The sequence below is a fragment of the Atta cephalotes genome (genome assembly GCF_000143395.1).
Source record: "Atta cephalotes unplaced genomic scaffold scaffold00017, whole genome shotgun sequence".
Lineage (NCBI taxonomy): Eukaryota > Metazoa > Arthropoda > Insecta > Hymenoptera > Formicidae > Atta > Atta cephalotes.
In genome coordinates this window covers 3,915,723-3,923,968 of record NW_012130081.1, presented here as the reverse complement: position 1 = coordinate 3,923,968, position 8,246 = coordinate 3,915,723, and positions in this window count along the sequence as shown.

Here is an 8,246-nt window from a genome sequence, read left to right as displayed (position 1 = left end):
TTCAACGATGTTGTTTAAAGATGCATTGTGTTATATTGATAAGTATTACAGTTTATACACTATATAGATGTAAAAAAAAAACCTAAATTTTATATTAGTATGTTTTGCAGATATTATGAATAAAAATAAAATGTTTTTAAGAGCTGTCACCGATACATGCAACATGAAAAGATGTAGTCACGTAATAATGAAATACATTGATGAAAGCAAGTGTGGCAGAATAGACAGCGCATTGGGTCTGCTATGTATATCATTTCGCTTTTCGAGATCGTTTGGAGTATCGTTATTGCTTAAAAGATGATGTATCTCATTTTTTTTTACATAAGCACATATTATATCTTTTATCTTCTTTAAAATAAACATATGTGAGGTCTACAATAGAAATCATAGCGATCGTAGGGTTTTAAGTCGTAGAAAATTGACCAATCATAGTCGATTATTCTTCTTGTACCACTTTGATCAAAAAGTTTCCGGAATTATCACCAGGCGAGTCAGCTGCTCTGAGTCAGCTGATTTGAGTTCTGTTTTTTTGGTTAGGTTGCCATCTATCATTGACATTCCCACCAAATTTTATTACCATAGCTTGACATTTGTAAAAGTTACGCCGTCTTGAGTACATCTACCTCTGCACGTATTTTCGATTTTTTACAGTTTTAAAAATGGAGTCGAATTTGCAACAACGAGTGAATTTTTGACCAAGAACGAAACGAATACTATCCAACAGCCACCTGATGGGCTCCCTGCGATTTTTTTCTATTCGAGTCAAAAAACCATTACGGGGAACGCGTTTTAACAGCCGAAAGAAGGTAATGGAAAGATTGAAGACGGCTCTGATGCTATACCGACAATAGAGTTCCAGAAATGTTTCGAGAGTCGGATCAAGCGCTGGCATAAGTGCGTTGCAGTCGATGGGGAGTACTACTTTAAAGGGGACAATATCACTTTTGATGAATAAAACTGTATTTTGAATTTTCTGAATTCCGGGAACTTTTTGATCAAGGTAGAATGTGAGTGGTTAGTTTTCTACGACTTAAGGGAATTCTAAAGTGATTCTGTTTTATCAATTTTTCCAAACAAGCATTTTTCTAACCTTTACAGATTAAAAAATTCTTCTCTATAATTAATATATAAACGTAATATATAATGTAGTCCAAACCGGTCGATTTTATGCCAAAAATGAAAAAAGTTTGAAAATTATTAGTTTTGTAATCGACTTTTAACGTTGACTCGTAATAATGTTTGCTTTATACAAGTTTTATATTTTATATATTGCATAAAACAATCTTGGACTAGAGATTATATGAATGTTGAGTACTTAGAATTAGGTTTAGATACTTAATACAAACGATTAGTTAGAAAAAAGTTTGTACGTATGTGCGATATTGATGTAGTACACATATAAAGATATATCGATGTATCGTATTTTATCGGTAAAATAGCGATTTCATCAGAGTTCGAATTTCCCTTAAGACTCAACAACTGTTATGACTTTTATTGTAGATAAATCCCGCAATATATTTTATGTTATTTACATAAAGACTGATAGATAATAAAAACTAGTAAAACAGTTCTAAAATATTATCTGTTTCCTTCTTATGATATTATTAGATAAGCAGATTAACTGATTTTTGTTTGTTTTTAAGTTTTATTTAAAAATCTTTTTATTTTTGTAATTGAGAACAAGTTGCTGCTACGAATGCTTTGAAGCATTTTTTGATTGGTCAATTAGTAAAATTCTTTCTTCCAATTGGTTAATCAAATGCTTCGAAGTATTCGTAGTAATTCAATCATATCTTTAATGATATTAAAAGGTAAAACTGTCCACACAGAAATATGTATCTTGTGATAGAAATAAATATATAATACATTTTTTAATGTGAATCTATTGTAAGGGAATTGTAAATAAAATCAAAAGTTTTGCGAAGGTATCGATACACAGACCGATTCGGTATCGATATCTTTTTGTATCGATACTAGATATTAGATATTTTTCGAACACTATTATGCAGTAGACATTAGGCCAGTATTCACATCGACCTTGCTGGCAATTGTGACGAAGACTCGAGAAGGTACAGATATTGACGCTATGTGTGAGTGAAAAACCTAGAATAAAAGTGGTGCTAATAATTTATATATTTATATGTTTATTACCGTTTAGTATCTTCCTTGACGGAAAAATTTTTATGAAAAACTACATAGATTGAGACAAGAAAGATTCTTAGAAATTCGTAGGTTTTTTTGATACGTAGAGGTGTTGTTTGAAAAACCAAGATATTCTCCGCTCTCAAACAACTCCTCATTCTACGAATATCTACGAAAAATTAAGAATTTTTAAGAACTTTTATCTCAATCTATGTACTTTTTCGTAAAAGCTTTTTTTTTCAATCAGGATAAATATATTTATCATATTGACTTTAGAATGGAAAATAAGAACCAGGAAATTGAGAAATCGCATAATACGATAATATTGATTCTAAAAGAGAATCAATTTGAAGTTGAAAAGCAAAAATTAATCAGCAAGAGTCAGTACTTTGCTGCTCTTTTGTCCGAAAATTATTTAGATTATCGTCAAACGGAATATATTATTAAATATGACAATATTCTCCTAATTTCATTTCAAGTAAGTTGATTTCAACAGAAATAATTTCTGTTATTATTTATATGTTTAAAAATAAAATAGATATAGAAGAACATTTTGAACAAAGGTTATATCAGTAAACAAATTTTACACGTGGTCATGTATTATATAAATATATATAATTATGTATAATTTATATATAAATATATATAATTATGTATAACTTATATATGATTATATCTGATTATACATAATTTCATAAATGATTATATATGATCATAAATATAAAAATCAATTAGAGAAGAGAACGCTATTCGCTCCATTTTCCCTTGATTCTCTTTGACGTCAACTATAGCTAATTGTCCCCACTACACCTCATCCCCTAACGTCATAACGCTGTCGCTCCGTCGCTCACTACAGATTTTGGTGAGTGGCAATGGGGAAAATCATGAAGAATGCGCTACGATCGACTTGAATTGGTATGTCAATCGATAATCTTCGAAGAAAAAAATGATAATGGAGTCGACATCGAATCGATGTCGATCGACGTCGAATAGATGGCAATTTTATTATCATTTTTCACTGTGTCTGGATATTATATATAATTAAGATTTTATATATGATCAAATATTATATGAAATATGATATATAGAATTTAGAATTTTAATTAGGGTAGATAGTCCAATGAATAGTAGTACATTATGAATCATTGCGATATTTCGTAAATGCGACGTTATCAAATTATGCTATTATCAGCAGCGACTCACATTTGAATCCCTTTCCAGTTCCCAGTCGATTGGCATATCGCATCAAGGACGGCCATGTATTGTAATATCACATTTTAAGAATTTTGAATTGTAAAGTAAGTTTTTTATATAAGTAGTATAAGTTATATGCATAAGTTTTACGCATTTTTTTATGGTTTTGTTATTATACCTATCATTTTTTTCATTGTACATTAGTTTTGGCTTTTTATTGAGTAAGCAATTTTTTTCTGTTGTATTATTTTACTATATTATTTTGAAGATTATCATAGAAAAGATTAGATAGTCTATAATGAACTTTTTATATAATGAACAAAAACTATGGTTCATTGTTATGCAGATGGTTCATAATTTTTTTTACGATAACCTTAAAATTTAATAATTTATTGTGATAATTATTTAAAATATGGCCCTTGCTCCCATCTAAAATTTTAATAAAAATATTAAAATTTATTAATATTAATATTACTCATTTCACTCAAAATAAAAGAATCTGACAGAAAAACACACGGTCGGCTTTATAAATCCTTACCATCTTATAATTATCTACTTTTTATTATTATAGAAACATTTTAAAATATAGTGAAATAAAATAATCTCAACAATTCGCAGTATAAAACATGTAATTCATTATTAAAAACAGCATGATTCATTGTGTACATACTCCTTATATACAATGAATCATTTCCTATTTTTTCGAAATAATCGAAACTTAAAATAAATAATTTAAAAAAATAATTTAAGGGTTACTGTTTATAGTATGTGGCCAACTAATTTCATAAACTGTATGTCAAAATTCAGATCTTCAACTCAATAATTGAGAAAGATATAATCCTCTGAAATTCACATGGTTCCACATGTTAGATCATCCTGTATATATATGATCATGTATGAAATCTTATATGATTATACAAGATTCTATATATGATCACTTATGCTTTTATACATTATGACCATGTTTGAAATCATATATGATCGTATGAAATCTGTATATATGATCAAATATAATTTCATATATGATCATACATAATTAAGTAGTATAAAAAATAATCGAATTTGAAAGCTTGAAAGCCGAAGCTTGCCATTGAGCCACACAACCCTGACTTTTGTCCTGCCATTTTTGCACTGAGCCACATAACCCTGACTTTTGTCCTGCCATTTTTGCACTGAGCCACACTCTGACGCTTCTCTGTTGTGCCTATTTCTAAGCCTGTGTTTGGAAAACACCACCTGAGTGCTCCCATGCATTTATTTTATTCATTTATTTTATTCATTTATTTTATTCATTTATTTTATTCATTCATTTTATTTATTACTCACCCAATATTAACAAGGATAAGATGATACACAAGGGCACTCGGGTGATGTTTCCCAACGTAGCTTAAATTTTTTACAGTACTATAATCATAATATAAACCACCTGTATAAAAATTTATAAAATAGCTATTTTATCTCTTTATTTTATCTCTTTATTTTTACTTATCGATAATTTGTTATACATTTATTTTGTACATTAGTAATAATTCATGTCAACTAAAAAACATAATGAATTATTCGGGAAAAATATATATGAACATCCCAGTAAATACAATGTTACATGAGACGTATATGAAACTAACATGAAATGTCAGCTCAATAAGATACCTGTAATATAACACATTGTATATATTTTCAGAATATTCCATATATATTTCGAATCAGTTTTTAAACAAAATTTTACTTTGAAAACACATTTAACATTGCAGTTTACATTCTGTTACGATTCTTTTACTAATTCGGAATGTTAATAATATGAATCGAACTTTCTTAATTATATGTGACCATGTGAATATTTAGCATTAGCTGGGGATCGTCCGTGAATTAGTTTTTAAACAAAACATTTTACTTTGGAAAACACATTCATCAATGTAGATTAACTTTAATCTCGGTTCAACTTACTCTTCGTCTTTTTCTAATCTTTAGAATTTTAGCATTAGAAAAAGATGAGGAGTAAGTTGAATCGAGATTAAAGTTTAATCTACCATACATTGGTGAAAACATTAATGTATTTTCATCTTGGAGTCCAATTTTGGGACTTACTATACAGACGAAGTGCTACATCCTTTATATTCTCTTAGGTAATTTTTGTTTACGAGAAAAGCCCCGGACACAATGCAAAGAATCTGGTAAACAATTTTTCATGCATGAATATTTATAAATATGTGTAAACATACATAAATATTCATAAACTTGTATAATCATGCATGAAATATATCCATACATGTTCATATATCCCTTTTTCTTTCGTGAAATTATTTTTTAGTGTAAATAATAATGTGAAAACATTAAAAATAATTGAAAGGATAATTTTCATGCTATTTGTTTTAGAAAAAAAATAAAATTTGAAGAAATGTAAAAAAATTATTTATGTATAATTATATAAAATTATGCATAATTGTGTATGAACAATTTTTTTAATTTTTCCAAACTTGTTTTTTTCAAAACAAACAATGCGAAAATTTTCTCCTTAATTACTTTTAATGTTTTCACATTACTTATTATTATTTATTACATTAAAAGTAATTTTACAAAAGAAAAAGAGATGTATGAATATATATGGACATATTTCGTATATGATACATGTTTATAAATATTTATATATGTTTACATATTTATACATATTCATGCATGAAAAATTTTTTACTGGGAAATAGTGGCAGCGATAAAAATAATACAATTTCAATCTATCAGAAATAGAATACAGTAGAATATACAGTTTCTTAAAGAGCCCTATAAATATTCCAATCATAAAAAAGACAAATTTTTACAATATTTGTTGTATGGTTAATAACATATAAAAGTTTGTTTAATATTAATGTTATTTTATAGATATAGTAAAATTATAATGAAATTTTTATCAGTTATTTAAAAGTGCAATGAGGATAGAGTAATGTAGAATTGATAAGAGAATAAAAATTTTAATTTTACGCAATAAAAGAAAATCGCAATAAGAAATTTAAAAAATCATTGGTTACACTAGAAAAATAGTGGAAAATTCATTAAACTAAAATATAATGAAGATTTCTCGAGATTCTAAGGGAAAAACTATAACATAAATTGATTGTCAAATTGTATATGTTTCTCTAATAAAACCAAGACACATGAAAATAGAATGCAAAAGGTATTAGGGACGAGACTATCGAACTGAACATCGAATTGCGAGCCTGCGTCCACATTCAAAGATCCTACATTCCTTATCCATATTATCGAAATGAATATAGATTCACATCAAATCTGAATGTTGACGAAGGCCAGCTCGCGGTTCGATGTTCACCTCGATAATCTAGACACACCCTTAGAGCGCAATAAAATTATACGGTATAATTTTAGTACTTAGACTTTATACATATTGTTCGAACATTTCGACTCTTTTTGGAGTCATCAATGATATAACATTCTTCTAAAGGTATGATCCTTTTTTCCAATTCTTCTTTCCAATATAGACAGCCATTAACGAATTCAAACTTAAGTGCATGAACTTTGTTATAAATATGATGTTATAAATATGATAAGTAAGAAATTCTAAAATTGAGACATGCATTATACCAGATTCTTATTTGTATATTTAAGTTAATAATTGAAGACTGACTTACTAAAGGAAGAGAAATGTGTTTTAGTCCTTCAGCTGCGCCTGATTTTAGGGGTCTGTAAGAGGTTGGAGATAACTTTAAAACGCATCTAAAGAGAATTGTCGGGTCTCGTACATTTTCTCGGAACGAATTTGCGACATTTCTTGTCAAATAGAAGCGTTTCTTAATTCACGTCTTATTGTGCTTAACGATGACCTAATTAGTGATTTGTTCGTGCTCATTTTGGGCTATTTTTTGTTGTATTTATAAGTTGCGATCACTCGTAGCTGTCCCGGAAGAATTCGTGTACAATCGATTCGAATAGACTTTCGCGATCTAATCTTGCTATCAGTGCTCGTGAAAAGTTTATTGTTTACCATTTTTAGAATTCATCATATATAAATTCTGAAATATTCTAGGGTTCCTAAAATTCTTCATTTCATAATCTAAGAAGACATATAAAATTTAAAAAAGTTTATCTTATATTTTTTCAGAAATTGTAAAATGAGAATTTTTTAAATATTTCAAAATTTTGTATATATATATATGAAAACTTCTAAGAGAAAATAAAAAAAGTTTTTTACAAAGGAAATTACTACAGGGAAAATACATATAGTTTTGACGATATTCGTTCCCAAAGAAAAAAAATGATTTTCTAAGAAAGTTTTATTCCTAACAACCATAATTTTCAAGATAATAGTAAAAATTAATTGAGCTCTTCATATTAAAAATAATATTACAAAAACTAGGCAACTAAGAGTTAATATAGTTATTGTTCTTGTGTGTACGTTAACAAATTTTCTTTATTCATCCACTATACATACATTTTCATCTAATATATGTAAAGTAGAAGAATAAAGAAGATTTGTTAACGTACACATATGAACAATCTCATCTGTGTATTAGCTCTTAGTTTCCTAGTTTTTTCGTAAAATTATATTTAGAACAAAAAATAGTTCTGTGAACTACTCACACAATGCTTCAAAATTTTCTGCATTTTCAAAAATATCTTAATTAGTATAAAAATTTTGAGAAAAATAAATAAGAGATATATATCCCTTCAGTCAACTTTGGAAATGTTTTTCTATATCTTTTATATTTTTCGAGATATTATTGTATATTATGCATGTATACAGAAATTACATAATCATATGTATAGATCTGATTGTATAATCGCAATTTAAAAACAATTATTATTTTTATAGGATTTTGTTGATTGGATTCACAATGACAAAATTGATATCTTTACAACAAATTGTTGGGATATCAAAAAATGTGATCGGCTCTCTATCCTGA